General features: G+C 45.0%; 1 protein-coding gene across 4 annotated transcripts in view; it reads left to right on the top strand.

Moving 5' to 3' along the window:
* Positions 1 to 24,790, top strand: part of EPB41L4A (erythrocyte membrane protein band 4.1 like 4A) — a 591,957-nt gene that overhangs the window by 225,361 nt on the left and 341,806 nt on the right. The window lies entirely within an intron of this gene.

Below are 24,790 nucleotides of genomic sequence, written 5' to 3'. Positions count from 1 at the left end.
GTCAGATGTCTGTCCAGCCTCTGTTTGAAGACTTCCATTGAAGGAGAACTCACCACTTCTCATGGCAGCTTGTTCCACTCATTGATCACTCTGTCAAAAAGTTTTTTCTAATATCTAATCTGTGTCTCCTCCCATTCAGTTTCATCCCATTGCTTCTACTCTTTCCTTGTGCAAAAGAGAATAAAGTTGATCCTTCTACAATGTGACAGCCCTTTAGAAATTTGTAGACAGCTATTAAGTCTCCTCTCAGTCTTCTCTTTTGCAAACTAAACAATCCCAAATCCTGCAACCTTTCCTCCTAAGACAGGGTTTGCAGACCGGTCACCATTCTGGTTGCTCTTTTCTGAACTTGCTCCAGTTTGTTGATGTCTTTTTTAAAATGTGGTGCCCAAAACTGGACACAATATTCCAGATGAGGTCTGACCAAAGAGGAGTAGAGGGAAATAATGACTTCACCTGATCTAGACTGTATGCTTCTGTTAATACATCCTAGAATTGCATTTGCCTTTTTTGCTGCTGCATCACACTGTTGACTCATATTCAGTCTGTGATCTATTAGTATACCCAAGTCTTTTTCACATGTGCTGTTGCTTAGCCCTATTCCTCCCATTCTGTATATGGCTTTTTCATTTTTATTGCCCAGATGTAGTACTTTGCATTTTTCCCTGTTAAAAACCATTCTGTTAGTTGCTGCCCAATTCTCCAGTTTATTTATATCTTTTTGAATCCTCTCTCTCTCTTCTCTAGTATTAGCTATCCCTCCTAGCTTTGTGTCATCAGCAAATTTAATCAGTTTACCCTCAATTCCTTCAACATCTTTATCAACAATTTAGATGAACAATAAAGGGCCTGTGGTACCCCACTTGAGACATTCTTCCAACTGGATGTGCAGCCATTTACGACCACTCTTTGGGTCCGATCACTAAGCCAGTTATGAATCCACCTAACAGTTGCCTTGTCTATTCCGTACTTAGTCATTTTTTCAATAAGGATTGTATGAGATACTTTGTCAAATGCTTTGCTGAAGTCAAGATATACTATATCTACAGCATTTCCTTGATCCACCCAATCAGTGATTCCATCATAGAAGGAAATTAAGTTAGTCTGACATGACTTATTAGTTACAAACCCATGCTGACTCTGTTTAATCACTTCATTCTTATCCAGGTACTGACATACATGTTGTTTAATAATTTGTTCAAAGATCTTTCCTGGTATAGCCAAACAAACCGGCGTAAAGTACCATCTGGAGAGCACCTTAAAATAGGTTTCCTGTAAAGCCATGGAAAGGGTCGAGGCATAAGATAAGGACAATGCATCTTCCCAACTTTCTGCTGAAAAGGATGCCTTGACGTCTTTCTCCCATGTTAGCATATATGAATCTTTTGTGAGAGAGGAGTCCTGGTTAAAACTGTCATATATGAACTTGTGGCTCCAGAATATTGTGTGGCCTATATTACTCAATTACTCAGGATTTTAACAGAATGTTCGGAAAATATCGGTCTATTCTGTAAGAAATCTAAGATAGTGTCCTTTAATATTTGATATTCCATAAACATAGACCAAGGTACTTTGTATTTGGATTTTAAGTCACTAAAGGGTGACATTTTTCTGCCGTCGGAGATGTCCCCCAGTTTCTTAATTCCAAATTCAGACCACCTTACAGGGAGATCTAGTTTCATTATTGAGTATACTAGTGTGAGAGGTAAGGTTTTCAGGATTATCTTTTTAGCGGTTCCTCTCTTTGGAGTGGAGAGTTTCTTCCAAGCCAAAGAGAGAGCCTGAAAGATTGGATGTGCTGTACAGTTAAATGTACGGTTAAAGATGGTATTTGAGATAATGACCCTTGGATGCTTGTTATTATTAAGCTCAATCTCTAAATCCAACCATGCTGGTGGATTTTCTTGATTGAACCATTGAGAACTTTGTTTTAATAGTGTTGTATGGTAGTGAGCCGAAATACTCGGTATTCCTATTCCTCCATTCAATTTCTTTTTATACAAGGCTTTATTAGATGTCCTTGGTTTTTTGTTTAGCCAAATAAAACTATTTGGTATAGTTTGGAGATTTGTCAATTGAATAGTTGGAAACGGGAGGGGTAAGCACCTCAGGACATACAGTACCTTCGGGAGTATAAATATTTTGACCGTGAAATTCCTACCCCACCATGATAGGTCCCTGTCTCTAAAAATAGAGCAGTCTTTTTCAACGACTTCCGTTAATCTTTTTATATTGTCTTGTACTGTATCACGTAGGTTTTTATTTAAAATTATTCCCAGGTATTCAATATTTTTAGTTTGCCAATTGAGGGATGAGATAGATTTAATTGAATTTGTTGGTTGCTAAGTTTAAGGGGGAGAATGTTGGATTTGCTTTCGTTAATTTTGAAATTGGAGCAGGCCAAAAAATTTTTCAATTCCTCTAAGGCTTCTGGAATAGAATTATCAGGGTCCGTGAGGGTCAGAATAACGTCGTCGGCAAATAACTTTAGTTTGTGCTGACGATTTTTTGTTATCAGCCCTTTTATCTTATCGTTTTGCCTGATGTGTTCGGCCATTGGCTCCATCGCTGAAATAAACAAAAGGGGGGATAATGGGCAGCCTTGTCTGGTGCCATTCGTGATTGGAAAGACATCAGAAACGTGGTTGCTGGAAACAATCTTAGCTATTGGGTTTGAGTACAAGGCCATTATTGAGGTAAATAAATTATTGTTAAAACCGAATTTACGTAAGGTTTGTTGAAGGAAGACCCATCCCAGGCGGTCAAAGGCCTTTTCCGCATCCAAAGAAATAAAGGCCATAGGAGTTTTTGTAAGAGCAACCATTCTCAATGAATTGATGACCCTTCTCGTAGCATCTGGTGGTTGTCTTCCCCTAAAAAACCCCATCTGATCATTTCCAATTAGGGAGGGCAAAATTGTACTCAGTCTGCTAGCAATTATTTTCGAATATATTTTTAGGCCCGTATTTATTAACTCCTTCCTGCCATCCGACGTACTATCCCGTCCACGGTACCCGGGCCCGTATGACCGGGGACGGGATAGTACGTCGGCGCGATCAGCGGCGCCCACGTGGTGAGCGCCGCTGATCGCGGCCGGGTGTCAGCTGATTATCACAGCTGACACCCGGCACAATGTGTCAGGGGCGGTCACGGACCGCCCCCGACACGTTAACCCCTTGCACACCGCGATCAAACACGATCGCGGTGTACCGGGGGTTAAAGGGAAGCATCGGCAGGGAGGGGGCTCCCTCCGTGCTTCCCTGAGCCCCCCACGGCAGCGCAATGTGCAGCGCTGCTGCAGGGGACTCCCTTCCTCCAGGCCCCCGAATCCAAGATGGCGACGGGGGCCTTCGGGGGCCTGCGGAAGCTGGCTTCCTCAGTGCCTGCAAAGCGCAGGCATGAGGAAGCCTTCTGCAGTGCCTGTGTCAGATCGCTGATCTGTCACAGTGATCTGTGATGTGACAGATCAGCGATCTGTCACAGGACAGTGATGTCCCACCTGGGACTATTTAATAAAGTAAAAAAAAAAATAAAAAAAAGTGTAAAAATAATTTTAAAAAAATCGCCAAATTAGAAAAAAAAAAAAAAATATTCCCCCAATAAATCCATTTTTTGGAAATAATAAAAAAAACAAACAATAAAAGTACACATATTAGGTATCGCCGCGTCCGTAACGACCCGCCCTATAAAACTGTCCCATTAGTTAACCCCTTTAGCGAACCCCTTAAAAAATAAAAATAAAAAACGAAGCAAAAAATAATGATTTATTATCATACCGCCAAACAAAAAGTGTAATAACGCGCGATCAAAAAGACGCATATAAATAGCCATGGTACCGCTGAAAACGTCATCTTGTCCCGCAAAAAACGAGCCGCCACACAGCATCATCAGCGAAAAAATAAAAAAGTTATAGCTCGCTGAATAAAGCGATGCAAAAATAATTATTTTTTATATAAAATAGTTTTCATTGCATAAAACTGACAAAAACATAAAAAACGACCTAAATGAGGTATCGCTGTAACCGTACTGACCCGAAGAATAAAACCGCTTTATCAATTTTACCGCACGCGGAACGGTGTAAACGCACCCCCCCCAAAAGAAATTCATGAAACGCTGGTTTTTGTTCATTCTGCGTCCCAAAAATCGGAATAAAAAGCGATCAAAAAATTTCACGTGCCCGAAAATGGTACCAATAAAAACGTCAACTTGTCCCGCAAAAAATAAGACCTCACATGACTCGGTGGGTCAAAATACGGAAAAATTATAGCTCTCAATATGTGGTGATGCAAAAACTATTTTTACAATAAAAAGCGTCTTTTAGCGTGCGACAGCCGCCAAACATAAAAACCGCCATAAATAGTAAATCAAACCCCCCCATTATCACCCCCTTAGTTAGGGAAAAATAATAAAATTAAAAAAATGTATTTATTTCCATTTTTCCATTAGGGTTAGGGCTAGGGTTAGGGCTAGGGGTGTGTTGGGGTAGGGTTAGGGTTAGGGTAGGGTTAGGGTTAGGGCTGTGTTGGGGTTCGGGTTGGAGTTAGAATTGGGGGTTTCCACTGTTTGGGCACATCAGGGGCTCTCCAACTGCAACATGGCGTCTGATCTCAATTCCAGCCAATTCTGAGTTGAAAAAGTCAAATGGTGCTCCTTCCCTTCCAAGCTCTGCTATGCGCCCAAACAGTATTTTTACCCCCACATGTAGGGTATCAGCCTACTCAGGACAAATTGCAAAACAATTTTTGGGGTCCAATTTCTCCTGTTACCCTTAGGAAAATAAAAAATTGGGGGCAAAAATATCATTTTTGTGGAAAAAAATGATTTTTTTATTTTCACGTCCGAGTGTTATAAACTTCTGTGAAGCACTTGGGGGTTCAAAGTGCTCACCACACATCTAGATAAGTTCCGTGGGGGGTCTAGTGTCCAAAATGGGGTCACTTGTGGGGAGTTTCAATAGTTTAGGTACATCAGGGGCTCTCCAAACGCACATGACACCCGCAGACCATTCCATCAAAGTCTGCATTCCAAAACGTCACTGCTTCCCTTCCGAGCCCCGACGTGTGTCCATACAGTAGTTTTCTCCCACATATGGGGTGTCAGCGTACTCAGGACAAATTGGACAACTTTTGGGGTCCAATTTCTCCTGTTACCCTTGGGAAAATGAAAAAATTGGGGACTAATTGATCATGTTTGTGGAAAAAATACGATTTTTTTATTTTCATGCCCTGGCATTACAAACTTCTGTGAAGCCCTTGGGGGTTCAAAGTGCTCACCTCACATCTAGATACGTTCCTTAGTGGGTCTAGTTTTCAAAATGGGGTCATTTGTGGGGGGTTTCCACTGTTTAGGTACATTAGGGGCTCTCCAAAGGCAACATGACACCCGCAGACCATTCCATTAAAGTCTGCATTCCAAAACGTCACTACTTCCCTTCCGAGCCCCGACGTGTGCCCATACAGTAGTTTTCTCCCACATATGGGGTATCAGCATACTCAGGACAAATTGGAAAACAACTTTTGGGGTCCAATTTCTCCTGGTACCCTTGGGAAAATAAAAAAATGGTGACTAAAAGATCATGTTTGTGGAAAAAATACGAATTTTTTTATTTTCACGCCCGGGCGTTGTAAACTTCTGTGAAGCACTGGGGGGTTCAAAGTGCTCACCACACATCTAGATAAGTTCCTTGGGGGGTCTAGTATACAAAATGGTGTCATTTGTGGGGGGTTTCCACTGTTTAGGTACATTAGGGGCTCTCCAAAGGCAACATGACACCCGCAGACCATTCCATCAAAGTCTGCATTCCAAAACGTCACTACTTCCCTTCCGAGCCCCGACGTGTGCCCATACAGTAGTTTTCTCCCACATATGGGGTATCAGCATACTTAGGACAAATTGGACAACAAATTTTGGGGTCCAATTTCTCCTGGTACCCTTGGGAAAATAAAAAAATGGTGATTAAAAGATCATGTTTGTGGAAAAAATAAGAATTTTTTATTTTCACGCCCGGGTGTTATAAACTTCTGTGAAGCACTGGGGGGGTCAAAGTGCTCACCACACATCTAGATAAGTTCCTTAGGGGGTCTAGTTTCCAAAATGGTGTCATTTGTGGGGGGGTTCCACTGTTTTGGTACATCAGGAGTTTTCCAAACGCGACATGGTGTCCGATCTCAATTCCAGCCCAAAACGTCAAATGGCGCTGCTTCCCTTCCGAGCTCTGCCATGCGCCCAAATAGTGGTTTACCCCCACATGTGGGGTATCAGCGTACTCAGGACAAATTGCACAATAACTTTTAGGGTCCTGTTACCCTTGGAAAAATAAGAATTGAGGGTGAAAAGATCATTTTTGTGGAAAAAATATGATTTTTTAATTGTATGGCTTTATGTTATAAACTTCTGTGAAGCCCATGGGGGTTCAAAGTTCTCACCACACATCTAGATAAGTTCCTTAGGGGGTCTAGTTTCCAAAATGGTGTCATTTGTGGGGGGTTTCCACTGTTTTGGTACATCAGGGGTTTTCCAAACGCGACATCGTGTCCGATCTCAATTCCAGCCAAAAACGTCAAATGGCGCAGCTTCCCTTCCGAGCTCTGCCATGCGCCCAAATAGTGGTTTACCCCCACATGTGGGGTATCAGCGTACTCAGGACAAATTGCACAATAACTTTTAGGGTCCTGTTACCCTTGGGAAAATAAAAATTGGGGTGAAAAGATCATTTTTGTGGAAAAAATATGATTTTTTAATTGTACCGCTGTACGTTATAAACTTCTGTAAAGCCCTTGTGGGTTCAAAGTTCTCACCACATATTTAGATAAGTTCCTTGGGGGGTCTAGTTTCCCAAATGGGGTCACTTGTAGGGGGTTTCCACTGTTTAGGTACATCAGGGACTCTCCAAACGTGACATGGCGTCCAATCTGAATTCCAGCCAATTTTGCATTGAAAAAGTCAAACGGCGCTCCTTCCATTCTGAGCTCTGCCATGCGCCGAAACAGTCGTTCCCCCCCACATATCAGGTATCTGCGTACTCAGGACAAATTGCACAATAACTTTTGCAGTTCAATTTCTCCTGTTACCCTTGGTAAAATAAAAAAAATTGAACCTGAAGTATTTTTTTTATGAAAAAAAGTTAGTTGTTCATTTTTTTTTTTAAATATTCAAAAAAATTCATGTGACGCACCTAAAGGGTTAATAAACTTCTTGAATGTGGTTTTGAGCACCTTAAGGGGTGCAGTTTTTAGAATGGTTTCACTTTTGGGTATTTTCTATCATATAGACCCCTCAAAGTGGCTTCAAATGTGATGTGGTCCTAAAAATAAAATGGTGTTGTAAAAATGAGAAATCGCTGGTCAACTTTTAACCCTTATAACTTCCTAACAAAAAAAAATTTTGGTTCCAAAATTGTGCTGATGTAAAGTAAACATGTGGGAAATGTTAGTTATCAAGTTTTTTGTGTGCCGTATCTCTGTGATTTAAGGGCATAAAAATTCAAAGTTGGAAAATCGCGAAATTTTCAAAATTTTCGCCAAATTTCCGTTTTTCTCACAAATAAACGCAAGTTATTTGAATGAAATTTTACCACTAACATGAAGTACAATATGTCACGAGAAAACAATGTCAGAATCACCGGGATCCATGGAAGCGTTCCAGAGTTATGACCTCATAAAGGTACAGTGGTCAGAATTGTAAAAATTGGCCCGGTCATGAACGTGCAAACCACCCTTGGGGGTGAAGGGGTTAAAGAAATGGGCCTATAACTACCTACTTTTTCTGGATCTCCTTTTGGCTTTGGAATGAGTGTTATTGGCGCTTCCAGCATTTCTGTTGGAAATGAACCATGTTTTGCTGCCCAATTGAAGGTATCTGCTAGATGAGGGGAGAGTATATTGTTAAATGCTTTGTAATAAGCATTCCCGAAGCCATCAGGACTCGGTGATTTTAGTAGAGAAAGTCGTTGGGGATGTTGTGGGTTTAATTTTAGATTATATAACTTTTGATAATATTTAGAAAATTCTTGGACTATATCCTGTGGGTGAGAAAGAATGGAGTTGTTATCGGTAATTAATCTGTTTATTCTGTTAGGAATTCGCTTCTTTTTTATGCGATTTGTCATGTACCTTGTTGCTTTATTGAGGGAAGTATAGTATTTATAACGTGAAGATTTGATGGCAGCATCATATGAAGAGAAGAGTAGATTTCTAAGACGTTGTCTGAGGTTCAGTAGCTCTGTATGAAGGTAGAGGGTGATAGGAGTTTTAATTGAGCTTTTTCCTTGTCTCCAATTATGTTCTGTATTTCTTTAACCTTGGTTCTATTTTCTTTTTTTACTTTGGATGATATGCCGGTAATCACTCCTCTGAGGACTGCCTCATGGGCACACCATCTTGTGAATGGGGTGGTGGAGTCAGGGCCATTTTCCTTAAAATAATTCTTTATGGACTTTACGATTGAATTTTTATGGATAGGATCGTGAATTAAATTGGAATTGCATTTCCATAATTGTCTATTGTTCAGTAGGGGACCTAACGTTAGTTCTCCTGTGACTGGAGCATGGTCGGATATTGATCTATCTCCTATAGTTACCTTGTTAAACTTTTGAAGAGAAAAAATGTCAGCGATTATCAGATCTATCCTTGAGGCAGTCTGGTGGACATCTGAAAAATAACTGATCTCTATTGACGAGGTGTTTATGCACCTGAATACGTCATAGAGTTCATTTCTGAAAAGCCAGTCGTTCAAGTTACAGGCTTCAGTTCTTGTTTGCGAGGAGGAGTCCACCAGCCTGTCGGGAACCACATTGAAGTCTCCTAGCATCAGTAGCACACCTTTTCTCACCAAAGACAGTTTTCTCTGCAACTTATTGAGGAACCTAATTTGTTGACGGTTCGGGGCGTAAATATTTACTATGGTGGATAACTGGTCATTTATATTACATACCAGGATGTGGTATCTGCCCATGTCGTCTTTATACTCCTCTAGGAATTCAAATGGGCCCGAATTTTTAATAATAGTAAGGACTCCTGCCTTCTTCTTCTTATTAGATTCATATATATGGGGGAACCCATTGTCGTGAAAATATGGATGGTTACCGTCCAGAAACTTTGTCTCCTGGATGCAAATAATGTCAGCCTTTGACTTCTTAAGCTCTCTCCAGAGTTGGAACCTCTTATGGGGGCTATTTTGCCCTCTTACATTGTACGTGATAAGTTTGATACTCATCTATACAGCTATCACAAGTATGTGACAAAGATATCAGCCAGATAGCTGAGTATCAAAGTGTCGATATGACCAATCACTCAAGAACTTGTCCTGTAGGAAATTTAATAACCTTAATAAACAACAACTTCAATCACGGAGTGCACCAAACAGTATACTTAATAACATAAACAATGAATTTAGGTGCCTACAGTACTGTTGTCTCGAACCAGAAGAACTGTGTAAAGCTCTCCAATAGGTGCCTTGCTCAAAAGAAAGGTACTTCTAACCTAATGGGGGTATATAATACGTGGTTGGGAATTTTTGGGTAGAACCTCATTGTAGAGGTAAAGCAAGCCAGGTGTGCTTGATGTAAGCAAAACCTATGTAATGAGTAAACTATTCATCTATTGTCCCTGGAGTGAGAAGGCTCAGCCAGAGATCTCAGGAAGTTTGCCCCTTCTTCCGGGGAGAATATTGGTATAGTTTTACCCCTGAAGTGGATTAGTAACTTAAGGGGAAAACCCCATGTGTAATGGATCTCTTTATCCCTAAGGGCTGCAGTGATTTTGTGGAAGGACCTCCGTAGATCCAATGTTTCCTTGGATAAATCTGCAAAAGTCTTTAGACCTTGAAAGGGTTCTGGGAAGGTCTTCTCTGACTTTAGGTATTGCTGAATTTTCTTTCATTTTAAAGAAATGAATCCGAAGGATTGTATCCCTAGGAGATTTAATTGGGATCCCTGATGGACGTGGCAGCCTATGGATCCTATCTATTATCAATTCAGATTCCGTGAGTGATGGTATTGCTTTTTGAAAAATGGATTTTACATTTGCAGCTAGATTTTCTTGTGCAATGTCCTCAGGTATGGCACGTATTTTAAGATTATTGTGGCGACTTCTGTCCTCTAAGTCCGCCAGTTTCGTTCTAAGTTTTTGCATTTCTGAGGACAGGTATTCAATGTCAACTGTAGAGTCTGTGGCTTTGTGTTCTAGTCTTACAATTCGTTTTTCTTCTGCAAGTGTCATTTCGAATTTGGCCATTGCTCTATCCATTTTGTTTTCGTGTTTATTAAAACGAAGCTCAAATTTCTTATCAATATTATCCGTTAGTTTAATTAGGAGATGTTCAATGTTATCAATAGAGAGGGTTTGACCAGCTTTGGACGCAGAGAGAGGAGGGAAATTAGAGTTATAGTCATGTTGGGGAGCGTCCAGTCTAGGCTTATTTTTAGCTGGACTAATATTAGGGGAGTAATCGCTTGAATCCTCATCCTCTTCTGAGGCTTCTCTAGATAAGGCAGAGTGTTTCTCTCCCCAAGACCCTGGGGTCTGTCTTTTGGAATTGAGTGATAAGTCCATCTCATCGGATAGTAGATTCTTTTTAGAGTGGGTGGTTTCAGGCCTATTTTGACTCGGGAGTTTAGATCCCAAAAGAATCTCGTCTCTTTTTAGCAGAGACCTAGATTTGAGTGGACTAAGGACCTTAGCTTGGTCGTTTGAATGGTAATTTTTTCTACATGGTTTGTGGGAAGATGAGGTATTAGACTTTACGAGTGACCTGGAATTTTTCATTGTGTGTATGTTAAGTAAAATTTGTGTACTCCCCTCTAAATTTTAACAAAATTACCTCTTTGTCTTGGGTTACTCGTCTTGGCTGGATTGATGGCAGAACAAGAAGAGAAGTGATTCCTGCAGTACAATTCTACAGAGTGATAACAATATGAGGAAATATACTAGAGTAAAATTCGGGTTAGAAAACACTAGAATCACTAAAGGTTACCAGAATTATTCACATCATATACGGATGTAGCAGTTACTAGAATCAATCATGGAATATACTAGAATTAAAGGGAAGGTGCCATCCAAAAAAATTTTTTTCAGCAATTGAAAAAATGTAAAGAATTAATGTTTACATTTTCTTAAAAAATATTATCATTTGTTTTTAAAGTTTGGCATTTCCACTTGTTAACACTAGGGGGAGCAGCTACTGAAATCTGGCACAAAAACCTATGACATCTAGGAACACAGTGAGCAGCCATTTTGATGGGGTCTGCAAAGTTACTGACTGTCTTTGCATGTAAAGTCTGGATCAGAACGGCCATCAATCAGCCTGATCCAGACTTTGCAGGAAAAGACCCCATTCCCCTCCTCAGATCCTGTCCTGACGATGTGTGAAAGCGAGGCGACAGGCGCAGTCCGGGGTGACGCTGGGAAGCAGGATGGGGGAAATGTAGCCATACAGTAACGATAAAAATGAGACCCCTCTCTTCAGCTGCCTCACCAGCCCCCCCCTGACTGCACCTATTACCCCTGACCCGTGTGCAGGGGCTCAGCCAGAACCACCCTAGAATGGGTCCCCTTTCAGCAGATAATACTGCCATAGTGTTCTCACATAATACCGCCATATAGTTCATACCACCATGTAGATCACACATAAAACCAGCAGGGTGACAGCAGCACAGAGTATTTCAGGAGAGCAGTATCACACGGGATAGGATTAGATACACGGCTCAGCAGACAGCATCACACAAGAGAGGATTAGATACACGGCTCAGCAGTCAGTATTACACAGGATAGGGTTAGATACACGGCTCAGCAGTCAGTATTACACAGGAGAGGATTAGATACATGGCTCAGCAGTCAGTATCACACAGGATAGGATTAGATACACGGCTCAGCAGTCAGTATCACACAGGATAGGATTAGATACACGGCTCAGCAGTCAGTATCACATAGGATAGGATTAGATACACGGCTCAGCAGTCAGTATTACACAGGAGAGGATTAGATGCACGGCTCAGCAGTCAGTATCACACGGGATAGGATTAGATACACGGCTCAGCAGACAGCATCACACAAGAGGATTAGATACACGGCTCAGCAGTCAGTATTACACAGGATAGGATTAGATACACAGCTCAGCAGTCAGTATCACACAGGATAGGATTAGATACACGGCTCAGCAGTCAGTATGACACAGGATAGGATTAGATGCACGGCTCAGCAGTCAGTATCACACGGGATAGGATTAGATACACAGCTCAGCGACAGCATCACACAAGAGGATTAGATACACGGCTCAGCAGTCAGTATTACACAGGATAGGATTAGGTACACAGCTCAGCAGTCAGTATCACACAGGATAGGATTAGATACACGGCTCAGCAGTCAGTATGACACAGGATAGGGTTAGATACACGGCTCAGCAGTCAGTATCACACAGGATAGGGTTAGATACACGGCTCAGCAGTCAGTATCACACAGGATAGGGTTAGATACACGGCTCAGCAGTCAGTATTACACAGGAGAGGATTAGATGCACAGCTCAGCAGTCAGTATCACACGGGATAGGATTAGATACACGGCTCAGCAGTCAGTATCACACGGGATAGGATTAGATACACGGCTCAGCAGTCAGTATCACACGGGATAGGATTAGATACACGGCTCAGCAGACAGCATCACACAAGAGGATTAGATACACGGCTCAGCAGTCAGGATCACACAGGAAAGGATTAGATACACCACTCAGCAGGCAGTATCACACAGGATAGGATTAGATACACAGCTCAGCAGGCAGTATCACACAGGATAGGATTAGATACACGGCTCAGCAGGCAGTATCACACGAGACAGTGTAGGGAAGGTGACCTGACGGACGGACGGACTAGTCAGAGTGAAGAAAGATAGGTTTGCACAGTGTAGGTAGGAGTCAGTGATTACAGTGGGGAAACAACTAGGAAAGTGTAGTGGACGTGCAGTACCTTGGGATGACCATTAGATGGCAGGGTGGAGTGTGAGCAAAGGACTTTACAGCAGCTTAGGGCTTTAGAAACCGTTGGTCATGGGGGGCGTGGTGACAGTTAGTGACAGTTTCAAGGAACCGGGGGAGTTATAAATACTGAGGGAGGGTTCCAGAAAGTTCCAGTCCCCAGGGGGAGCTCAAGTGACAGGAGGACTACGACAGTCTGTGCACTCTGAGGAGAATCCAGACCAGGGGGACTGAGGAGAGAGAATGTCAGGGGGGTGGTCCTGACAGGAAAGGACCGCAGTTGAGACGAGGTACTGGGTGTAAGACACCGTATGTGACACGACGACTGAGCAGTAGAAGCGCTGTTGGTTAATGGGCCTAAGGCGGCCACAGTGACGGAACTGTCAGGAGCGTCGACAGTAAAGGAGGGGACGGTGTGTGCAGACACGTCTCCAGTGTACGGTGTGAGAAGCGGCTCTGGAAACGGAGGGCCGCGAGGTGTGCCGTCAGTCGGACGGCAAGTGAAATAAACTTGGACCTGTTGCACCCAGAATCTGCCTCCATCGTGTCTCTGTTGTCATCTCTGCGCGGTAAGAAGTGGGACCACCCCCTATCCCCCCCCAGCTCGGCACCCCACCACCGACACTACATTTGGCGTAGTCGGCAGGATCGCCGCCGCTAATACCCCATCTTCTGCGGCAGACCTGCCTCAAAGAATGGAAAAGGACTTGGACTACTCTGTTTGGATTACAATTACCTGTGGATTACAAATGACCTACCTGTGGAATACAAATGGGAAGCGCTGTGGCGGATCTGTGTGGCCAGCAGAGAATCCGGGGCGGTACCAGGTACTGTGCAGTATGGCGGTGTTGCTTCAGCGCAGAGGAGAGGTCCGGGTGTTTGCAGTCGTGTTGAATGGACTGGGACCCCCTCCAACGTACCTCAAAAGGAAGCAGTATGTGCCTGGAAATCGACGCTTCCATATATTGGACCCTGACAGGATGGTGGAGAGGCCTGCCGACACCTCACCTCACAGAGGGAGTGGCACAGAAGAAAAACTTGGCTGCGGCTGTCTGATGCCATTCGAGTGCTGCCCAACGGACGGTATGAGACTCTGCAGGTGTCGGGGCATCGGCCGCCTAGAGTGGCAGTGGCGGCAGGGGATGGAGCTGTGCCAGAAGTCGCCCTCAGAGCCACGGGAGAGCAGCGGGATGCTGAGCTGGGGAGCGGAGTCAGCGAAAACGGCCGCCACCAATACCAGCAGAGGACTTCTCAGCGGAGCCCCCGAGTTTAGGGGAAAAACCCGCGGGACAGTGGAGCGAGGGAAGGAGGCTGCGGGTGAAGCCACGTATTGATGGGATGGAGGCCGCAGCGCCGGGGAAGGTGAGAGTACCCCCGGCACCACCAGTGCCTCCGCCAGCGGCCCTCATCATTCCGCCGCAGCACGCTGCCCCCTGCGCACCGGAAGGCCTGGGTACATCGGGCCCAGTGGTGTATGCAGAGTTGTGCGAGGCCCCTGCTCAAGTCCCTGAGGTACCCCGCCTGGAGCCGCCAGTGCGGAAGTCATCCAAAGAAGACGCTGCTGCGTTCCCCCTGCTGATAGCAGCTGCGTCGTTGGAACCGGCCGTTACTCCGGCTCCAATGGAAGTAGTGGATGCGGCCTGTCCTGAGGCCGCGGTTATGCCGCTGCTGAAGTCGACTGCGGCCGACTTAGTGGGCCTTGTGATTCCAGCCTCCAAGGATCCGGTTGTCCCAATTTGCCACCTGGCCCCAGCGGCTGTTGAGCCGCAGGAATCATCGGCCGCCTCTGATCCACGTCCTTCCTCGGTTAAGTCCCGCCCACCGGACTCCAGGGCTCATGCCGGACCCTCTGTTTGGGTCGCAGGAGTTATAGAGAAGAAGAGGGCCAGGGGGCAGGAAGTCTGGAACCTGCTCCATGAGAGGGGAGAGGCTGGCATGGCGGCTGCACGACCCCCGGGACGGCTCGTTTATACTATCTTGCAGAAAGGGACACTTCTTGCATCCTGGGAGCTCCACGGTTGTGGGGTCCCATACTACTGACCACCGAAAGGAGGATTGAACTGTCAGGAGTTCGTTGCACCGTTGTGCAGGTCAAAAGGACAGTTCGCGGTCAGCTTTAAAAAAAAAAAAGAAATGTTTATCTGTGATTTTTATGTCTGTTTTTCTATGTTCCTCTTACAGGATAGTTTGTGTTTACTTGTTAGACTGACAGAGCGGGGATACTTAGAAGAGAGGGAGTGTCCATGTCCAAGGAAGGGGGGAGAAAGAAGACATGCAAAGTTATGTTGTTATATGTTGGTTTTAAAATGAGCAAAAGAAAACGGAAAAAAAAAAAAATTATAAAAAATGGGGTACTTGTGCTATTATAAAGTTGTATGATGTATAATATGCAAAGTAAAATGCAACAGGTCTGGGTAAGGGAAGGTCTGCGGGACCAAAGGAAAGTGTGAGATCCGGTAGGGATCTAAGAGTTGAGGAGGTCTGGGAGACCGGGACGCCGACCATGACATGTAATTGAAAGAAGGAAAATGAGTTGGAAGACGTGAGAAAGACAGCCGTCCTAGGTCAGGTCCCCAACACCACGGACACCCCTGAAGAAGGAAAGGCGGGCGCCGGCAATGATCTGGTAGGTGAGTGGCCTCGATCATGGCGTACCGGATAGTGAAAGGTAACAGTAGGGGAGAGTAGGGGAAAGATACACGCCGTAGAGAGAATACGGGTGTACCTTGCCCAATTTGAAAGACGTCATGTGGCATGCGCGCTGGTGAGTAGCAGTAGGCTGCTCAGAGCATAGTGCTCCCAGTATGGTTCGGCCCCCGCAGATAGTGGGTTTGGCTCAACTTCTGGTCCGACAACAGAATGTAGGTGTAGATTCAGAACGACGAAGGCAGGGATGACGATTGTCGAGGACGACAATGGACAAAGGAAGGGAGAGTGTAGGGAAGGTGACCTGACGGACGGACGGACTAGTCAGAGTGAAGAAAGATAGGTTTGCACAGTGTAGGTAGGAGTCAGTGATTACAGTGGGGAAACAACTAGGAAAGTGTAGTGGACGTGCAGTACCTTGGGATGACCATTAGATGGCAGGGTGGAGTGTGAGCAAAGTACTTTACAGCAGCTTAGGGCTTTAGAAACCGTTGGTCATGGGGGGCGTGGTGACAGAGTGACAGTTTCAAGGAACCGGGGGAGTTATAAATACTGAGGGAGGGTTCCAGAAAGTTCCAGTCCCCAGGGGGAGCTCAAGTGACAGGAGGACTACGACAGTCTGTGCACTCTGAGGAGAATCCAGACCAGGGGGACTGAGGAGAGAGAATGTCAGGGGGGTGGTCCTGACAGGAAAGGACCGCAGTTGAGACGAGGTACTGGGTGTAAGACACCGTATGTGACACGACGACTGAGCAGTAGAAGCGCTGTTGGTTAATGGGCCTAAGGCGGCCACAGTGACGGAACTGTCAGGAGCGTCGACAGTAAAGGAGGGGACGGTGTGTGCAGACACGTCTCCAGTGTACGGTGTGAGAAGCGGCTCTGGAAACGGAGGGCCGCGAGGTGTGCCGTCAGTCGGACGGCAAGTGAAGAAATAAACTTGGACCTGTTGCACCCAGAATCTGCCTCCATCGTGTCTCTGTTGTCATCTCTGCGCGGTAAGAAGTGGGACCACCCCCTATCCCCCCCCAGCTCGGCACCCCATCACCGACCCTACAACAGTATTACAGATATGCCCACACTGGTGAAACTTCCAGCCCCCCCCCATACACTAGACTATGGGCTGTATAAGTCACTGTCCTCCTCAGACAGCCATAAAAGCTGTCATAAAAGCAAAGGTGTCAGATTACCGGAGATCACTGGGGCTGTGAGTGAGGAGACAGAGCAGAAGAACACAGTAGAGCAGTAAGCACAGGGCCGAGCCTAAAGTAAGCAGGACAGAGGAGCATAGAGGAAAGTCACCTGCACTCACCACTCTCCATCCTCCGGCTCCAGTGAGCGCTTCTCTCCTCTGCTGACCACCTTCTCCATATCTTCAGCCTCTCCTCACAACACAGGACCTGTTATGCCACAAGTGGTTCTGTGATAGAGGGTAAGTGGAGCTCAGCAGATAGCACTGGGCTACAGTAAAATGGCGCCCAGCCACACCTACAGCAGTGAATAGTGCAGCCCACAGGGGCGTGCCCAGTTCACTGCTAATGAGGCTGCAATGTGGGGTCGGGAGCCGGCCGCAGTCTTCTATGTCCAGGGACGGCCATATTTGCAGACTGTATGAGTCCTCCACAGATCTGCAAATCAAGATGGCAGCGCCCAGTGGCTACATTAAAACATTATTACAAACAAACCATAAATCCTGGTTAGTACAACATTTGCTGAAACAACATGTTTTGTTACTATTTTTTTGCAAATTATATAAAATTGCGGCACCTTCCCTTTAAGGTAAATTCCACAAGAAAGTCAATATTGATCCACAAAGTAGCTGAGTTGACCCAAGAGGTCTATAAACGAAACTTTCAGTATAATAGTTCAGGCTACTAGGTCCAACAACTTAAGTGCTTTAATCTCAGAGACACTAGGATTAGGTCCAGAAGGGATGCCAATGCAGAATTTGGGGTCTCTTCTAAGGTTGTAGTAGGTTCTTTAATTATCGTTGAGATCGCAGCTGCGAACTAAAATAGGATCCCAAAGGATGTCGCAACAGAGATCACCAGGCGCTGTTAGACTAATGTAAGTAGGTCCTTATCACAGTTGGACCTAACGTCGCTCGGAACAATGAGGTCCTAAGAGCTAGTTGTGACCCAGGAGCAGTCACCTGTGAATCAATTTACTGTTAAAGTATATGTAAACAGCTTAGGAAATGCAGGGGATGTAGGTGCTGTGATTGTAGGTCGCAACTTTGATGCAGAAAGAGATCCCTTATATGGGACTGAAGACTGTAAATTGTATATACTCTGTGGGCCTCTCCACCACTGCTACAGGGGGATGGAGAAGTCCCCGCAGCTCCAGAAGGGATGAGCAGGCAGCGAGAGTTATAAGTACGCAGCGGGGATCGCCGGGGAGAGCGGGAGTCGGCTACAGTGAAACCGAAAGCAAAAGTAGGAGTTTCCCCCGTGCTCCCGGAGACGCCGCAGCTGCGTCACGTTTTATAGGCAGAGATTGCAGCTTGCATGTAAAGGAAGCTCTCCCCTCAAAGCTGAAGACGGTTGCCTGTAATCAGCTAGTGAGCCTCTCCGCCGCTGCCGCAGGGAGGTGGAGATGTCCCTGCAGCTCCAGAAGGGACGAGCAGGCTGCGTGAGTTATAGAGACGCAGCGGGGTCGCCGGGGAGAACAAGGGCCGGCTGCGGTAGAGGTGGGAGGGGTTTATCTCACACTGGAGGCGCCGCAGCTGCGACCACAGAGCCCCGCACGGCAAAGCTCCGGGAGCTGATGGAGGTAGTCAAACCGCTGGAGAAGTCGCCCAAAGGGGTGGCAAGGGGTGAAGTCGGTGAGCGCTATACTCACAATCACACCCCGTTCTCTCAAAGGAGCCACAGTCTGAGTCGCCGTCCCAGTTCCTGAGAAGGGGTCACAGCTGAGATGTCACTCGTCTTCTTCACCACTGAATCGTTGTAGAACCACTGTGAGGGTCTGTTGTCCTGGTCTGCCAACACAGGGTCACAGCTGCGATCTGCGGCTGGCGGCGGCCTAATTCTCTCTTTTTGTGGCTTTCTCCTTCTGTTGAAGCCCAGATGAAGATTAGGGGGTCCTGGGGGTTGCAGATGGGTGCCTCATCGCTGATGCCTTGCAGAATTTGAGGGGTCCTTAAGGTAGAAATCCTGTGGTGTAAGTACTGGCAGACCCAGAAGTGAGGTCTGGTGAGGATGTGGGCCTCAATACCTATCTTCTCTCAAAAGTTGATTTAGATGATAACTTTTGTAGCCAAAAGTATCTTCATAGTGCCAGAAGGACTCTGAGAGATATTTGGAGACAGGATGGCTTGCTGAAGTTGAGTTAAAAGTCGGATTTTGAGGTGTCCCTTCAGAGCTACCAAGAAACCTGTCTCACATGTCTGTGAGCTAGGCCACGTCCCCCCTCAACAGGTATGGCTTTCATCCGTCATAAGGGGAGATCAGACATGTTGTCCCCTAATGATTGATGCAGGGGCCGGCGTGATACCCGCAATGGGGCAGAGTACCATAGTCCTGTAAATAAAAATTCCAGAAAAGGAAGGGTTAAAAATGGATGTCTGAATAAAAACAATCAACAGGTATACTCCAGTAATTACTTGCAAACAATAAAACAAACGGAGTACCAAACACCATATATAAAAAGTATTAAATTTATTTAATACTAGCTGAAGAGCCCGGCGCTGCCCGGTCATAGTAACTAACTGTGGTTAGTTATAGCAAATTATAATTATCCTCCATCCCATAGTCCCGTGCCCATATACCCATCATACATATACACGATCCTATAGTCAAGTGCCCATATACCCATCACACATCCTCCATCCCATAGTCCCATGCCATATACCCATCATACATATTCTCCATACCATAGTCCCATGCCCATATACCCATCATACATATTCTCCATCCCATAGTCCCATGCCCATATACCCATCATACATATTCGCCATCCCATAGTCGAGTGCCCATATACCCATCACACATCCTTCCTCTCATAGTACCATGCCCATATACCCATCATACATATCATCCATCCCATAGTCCCGTGCCCATATACCCATCATACATATCCGCCATCTCATAGTCCCATGCCCATATACCCGTCATACATATCCTCCATCCCATAGTCCAGTGCCCATATACCCATCACACATCCTCCATCCCATAGTCCCGTGCCCATATACATATCCGCCATCCCATAGTCCCGTGCCCATATACCCGTCAAACATATCCTCCATCCCATAGTGAAGTGCCCATATACCCATCACACATCCTCCATCCCATAGTCCTGTGCCCATATACCCATCATACATATCCTCCATCCTATATTTGCGTGCCCATATACAGTGCCTACAAGTAGTATTCAACCCCCTGCAGATTTAGCAGGTTTGATAAGATGCAAATAAGTTAGAGCCTTCAAACTTCACACAAGAGCAGGATTTATTAACAGATGCATAAATCTTACAAACCAAAAAGTTATGTTGCTCAGTTAAATTTTAATAAATTTTAAACATACAAGTGTGGGTCAATTATTATTCAACCCCTAGGTTTAATATTTTGTGGAATAACCCTTGTTTGCAATTACAGGTAATAATCGTCTTTTATAAGACCTGATCAGGCCGGCACAGGTCTCTGGAGTTATCTTGGCCCACTCCTCCATGCAGATGTTCTCCAAGTTATCTAGGTTCTTTGGGTGTCTCATGTGGACTTTAATCTTGAGCTCCTTCCACAAGTTTTCAATTGGGTTAAGGTCAGGAGACTGACTAGGCCACTCCAACACCTTGATTTTTTGCCTCTTGAACCAGGCCTTGGTTTTCTTGGCTGGGTGCTTTGGGTCGTTGTCTTGCTGAAAGATGAAATGACGACCCATCTTAAGATCCTTGATGGAGGAGCGGAGGTTCTTGGCCAAAATCTCCAGGTAGGCCGTGCTATCCATCTTCCCATGGATGCGGACCAGATGGCCAGGCCCCTTGGCTGAGAAACATCCCCACAGCATGATGCTGCCACCACCATGCTTGACTGTAGGGATGGTATTCTTGGGGTCGTATGCAGTGCCATCCAGTCTCCAAACGTCATGTGTGTGGTTGGCACCAAAGATCTCGATCTTGGTCTCATCAGACCAGAGAACCTTGAACCAGTCTGTCTCAGAGTCCTCCAAGTGATCATGAGCAAACTGTAGACGAGCCTTGACATGACGCTTTGAAAGTAAAGGTACCTTACGGGCTCGTCTGGAATGGAGACCATTGCGGTGGAGTACGTTACTTAGTAGTATTGACTGAAAACAATGTCCCCACTGCCATGAGATCTTCCCGGAGCTCCTTCCTTGTTGTCCTTGGGTTAGCCTTGACTCTTCGGACAAGCCTGGCCTCGGCACGGGAGGAAACTTTCAAAGGCTGTCCAGGCCGTGGAAGGCTAACAGTAGTTCCATAAGCCTTCCACTTCCGGATGATGCTCCCAACAGTGGAGACAGGTAGGCCCAACTCCTTGGAAAGGGTTTTGTACCCCTTGCCAGCCTTGTGACCCTCCACGATCTTGTCTCTGATGGCCTTGGAATGCTGCTTTGTCTTTCCCATGTTGACCATGTATGAGTGCTGTTCACAAGTTTGGGGAGGGTCTTAAATAGTCAGAAAAGGCTGGAAAAAGAGATAATTAATCCAAACATGTGAAGCTCATTGTTCTTTGTGCCTGAAATACTTCTTAATACTTTAGGGGAACCAAACAGAATTCTGGTGGTTTGAGGGGTTGAATAATAAATGACCCTCTGAATAAACTTTTCACAATTTAAAAAAAAATTAAACAAAGAAATAACATTCTTTTTTGCTGCAGTGCATTTCACACTTCCAGGCTGATCTACAGTCCAAATGTCACAATGCCAAGTTAATTCCGAATGTGTAAACCTGCTAAATCTGCAGGGGGTTGAATACTACTTGTAGGCACTGTACCTATCACACATCCTCCATCCCATAGTCCCGTGCCCATATACATATCCGCCATCCCATAGTCCCGTGCCCATATACCCGTCATGCGTATTCGCCATCCCATAGTCGAATGCCCATATACCCATCACACATCCTTCATCTCATAGTCCCATGCCCATATACCCATCATACATATCCTCCATCCCATAGTCCCGTGCCCATATACCCATCATACATATCCGCCATCTCATAGTCCCGTGCCCATATACCCGTCATACATATCCTCCATCCCATAGTCCAGTGCCCATATACCCATCACACATCCTCCATCCCATAGTCCCGTGCCCATATACATATCCGCCATCCCATAGTCCCGTGCCCATATACCCGTCAAACATATCCTCCATCCCATAGTCCAGTGCCCATATACCCATCACACATCCTCCATCCCATAGTCCTGTGCCCATATACATATCCTCCATCCCATAGTCTAGTGCCCATATACCTATCACACATCCTCCATCCCATAGTCAACCATTATGACATCATAATGAGCGGCGGGGCTTGCAACCTATGATGACATCAGCGTCGCCATGGCAACCATTGTGACCTCATAATGAGGGGCGGGGCTTGATACACACACACACTGTTTCCCCATTATGCAAATAGGGGCATTATGACATCATGAGGGGAGGGGCTTGACACGCACACACTTTTTCCCCAGTATGTAGATAGGGTCAAAATTGTTTGGTGAATTGGAACGCGCGGGGTTAAAATTTCACCTCACAACATAGCTTAGGACTCTCTCGGGGTCCAGACGTGTGACTGTGCCAAATTTTGTGACTGTAGCTGGGACGGTGCGGATGCCTATCCCGGACATACATACATACATACATACATACATACACACACACATACATACACACACACTTTGAGCTTTATATATTAGATATTCATGAATATAAATTACATAATCCATTATAAAAATATATTATAAACAAATTAACGATGTGAAGGACACAAGACATAAACTCCAACAGAATTTTAATAATTATAGCTCGGGAATCATGAGAGCATATGAAATGTCTTACAACCACATTAACTATTATAATACACCCCTAGTATCAAACACATAACCCCCTGAGGAAGCCCACGCGAAACGCGTGTTGGGGCTGCATGGTGTGACCAGTTACAAAGGTTTATCCGGGTGAGATTTCTCCTAGTATTAGATTTCTGTTTGAGGCTCCTTTGGGTTTATTATTTGAGTGGCACTATGCTGAATGTATGTACCCAGAGTGACTTATGGACGCCTGTATTATGTGTTTGATACTAGGGGTGTATTATAATAATTAATGTGGTTATAAGATATTTCATATGATCTCATGATTCCCGAGCTATAATTAATGTAACTGTGTTGGACTTTGTCTTGTGTCCTTCACATCGGTAATTTGTTTATAATAAATTTTTATAATGGATTATGTAATTTATATTCATGAATATATTAAACAAATTTAATACTTTTTATATATGATGTTTGCTACTCCTTAGTTTGTTTTTTGTTTGAATCTCCTGTGTGGCTCTATAACTCTCGATCAGGCTAACCACATCTTATCTAGTTTGCCCAGTTCCCCTTGTCCCATCCAGCGCTGTATGGCTACCGGCAGAGTTCACACCAACCAGTCCACTACTACCCTCTCTACAATCTGGGCTGGGCACAATGTCTCAGGCTGGAACCATTTTTTTGCTAGATGTAATGTCATGTGACTGGGACTTAGCAGGTCGGGCTTCCACAATGGACTACTAGTACACTTGTTGTGCCTGTACACAGCGTCGGACTGGAACACCTTGGGCCCACCATAGAAAATCATTCTTGGGGCCCACTATGTAGCTGCATAGTTAAATACCAGACCACCAATTGTGCGGTAAAACACGCTAATATCCGGGTATAATATAAGGTTGTACATGTCTTAATTATGTAGCAGGAGTTGGGGTAGCCCCCTCATAGAATATAAAGCAGCCCCCTCATAGAATATAATGTAGACCCCTCATAGAATATAATGCAGCCATCTCATAGAATATAATACTGCCCCCCTCATAGGGTATAATGCACCCCCTCATAGGGTATAATACTGCCCCCCTCATAGGGTATAATACTGCCCCCTCATAGGGAATAATGCACCCCCTCATAGGGTATAATGCACCCCCTCATAGGGTATAATACTGCCCCCCTCATAGGGTATAATACTGTCCCCCTCATAGGGTATAATACTGTCCCCCTCATAGGGTATAATGCACCCCCTCATAGGGTATAATGTATCCCCCTCATAGGGTATAATGCTGCCCCCTCATAGGGAATAATGCACCCCCTCATAGGGTATAATGTATCCCCCTCATAGGGTATAATGCTGCCCCCCTCATAGGGTATAATGCTGCCCCCTCATAGGGAATAATGCACCCCCTCATAGGGTATAATACTGCCCCCTCATAGGGTATAATACTTCCCCCCTCATAGGGAATAATGCACCCCGTCATAGGGAATAATGCTGCCCTCCTCATAGGGTATAATGCTGCCTCCTCATAGGGTATAATGCACCCCCTCATAGGGTATAATGCTGCCTCCTCATAGTGTATAATGCACCCTCTCATAGGGTATAATGCTGCCCCCTCATAGGGTATAATACTGCCCCCCTCATAGGGAATAATGCACCCCGTCATAGGGAATAATGCTGCCCTCCTCATAGGGTATAATGCTGCCTCCTCATAGGGTATAATGCTGCCCTCCTCATAGGGTATAATACTGCCCCCCTCATAGGGTATAATGCTGCCTCCTCATAGGGTATAATGCTGCCTCCTCATAGGGTATAATGCTGCCCCCTCATAGGGTATAATACTGCCCCCCTCATAGGGTATAATGCTGCCCCCTCATAGGGTATAATGCTGCCCCCTCATAGGGTATAATACTGCCCCCCTCATAGGGAATAATGCTATATAGATATATAGATATAGAGTTAGATAGATATAGATAGAAAGAAAGAAAGATAGATAGATATAGATATAAAGATAGATAGAGATAGAGAGAGCGGTAGATAGAGAGATAGAGAGATAGATACAGAGATCGATAAATAGATAGATAGATAGATATAGATATAGATAATAGAGATAGATAAAGATAGATAATAAATATAGAGATAATAGATAGATATAGAGATAGAGTAAGATAGAAAGATATAGAGATAGGTAGATATAGATAATAGAGAT

This window comes from Dendrobates tinctorius, unplaced genomic scaffold (assembly GCF_039654945.1).
Source record: "Dendrobates tinctorius isolate UK_male_01 unplaced genomic scaffold, ASM3965494v1 ptg000003l, whole genome shotgun sequence".
Classification (NCBI taxonomy): domain Eukaryota; kingdom Metazoa; phylum Chordata; class Amphibia; order Anura; family Dendrobatidae; genus Dendrobates; species Dendrobates tinctorius.
The sequence above is the reverse complement of the archived record's forward strand: the minus strand, read 5'-3'. Positions and strand labels throughout refer to the sequence as shown.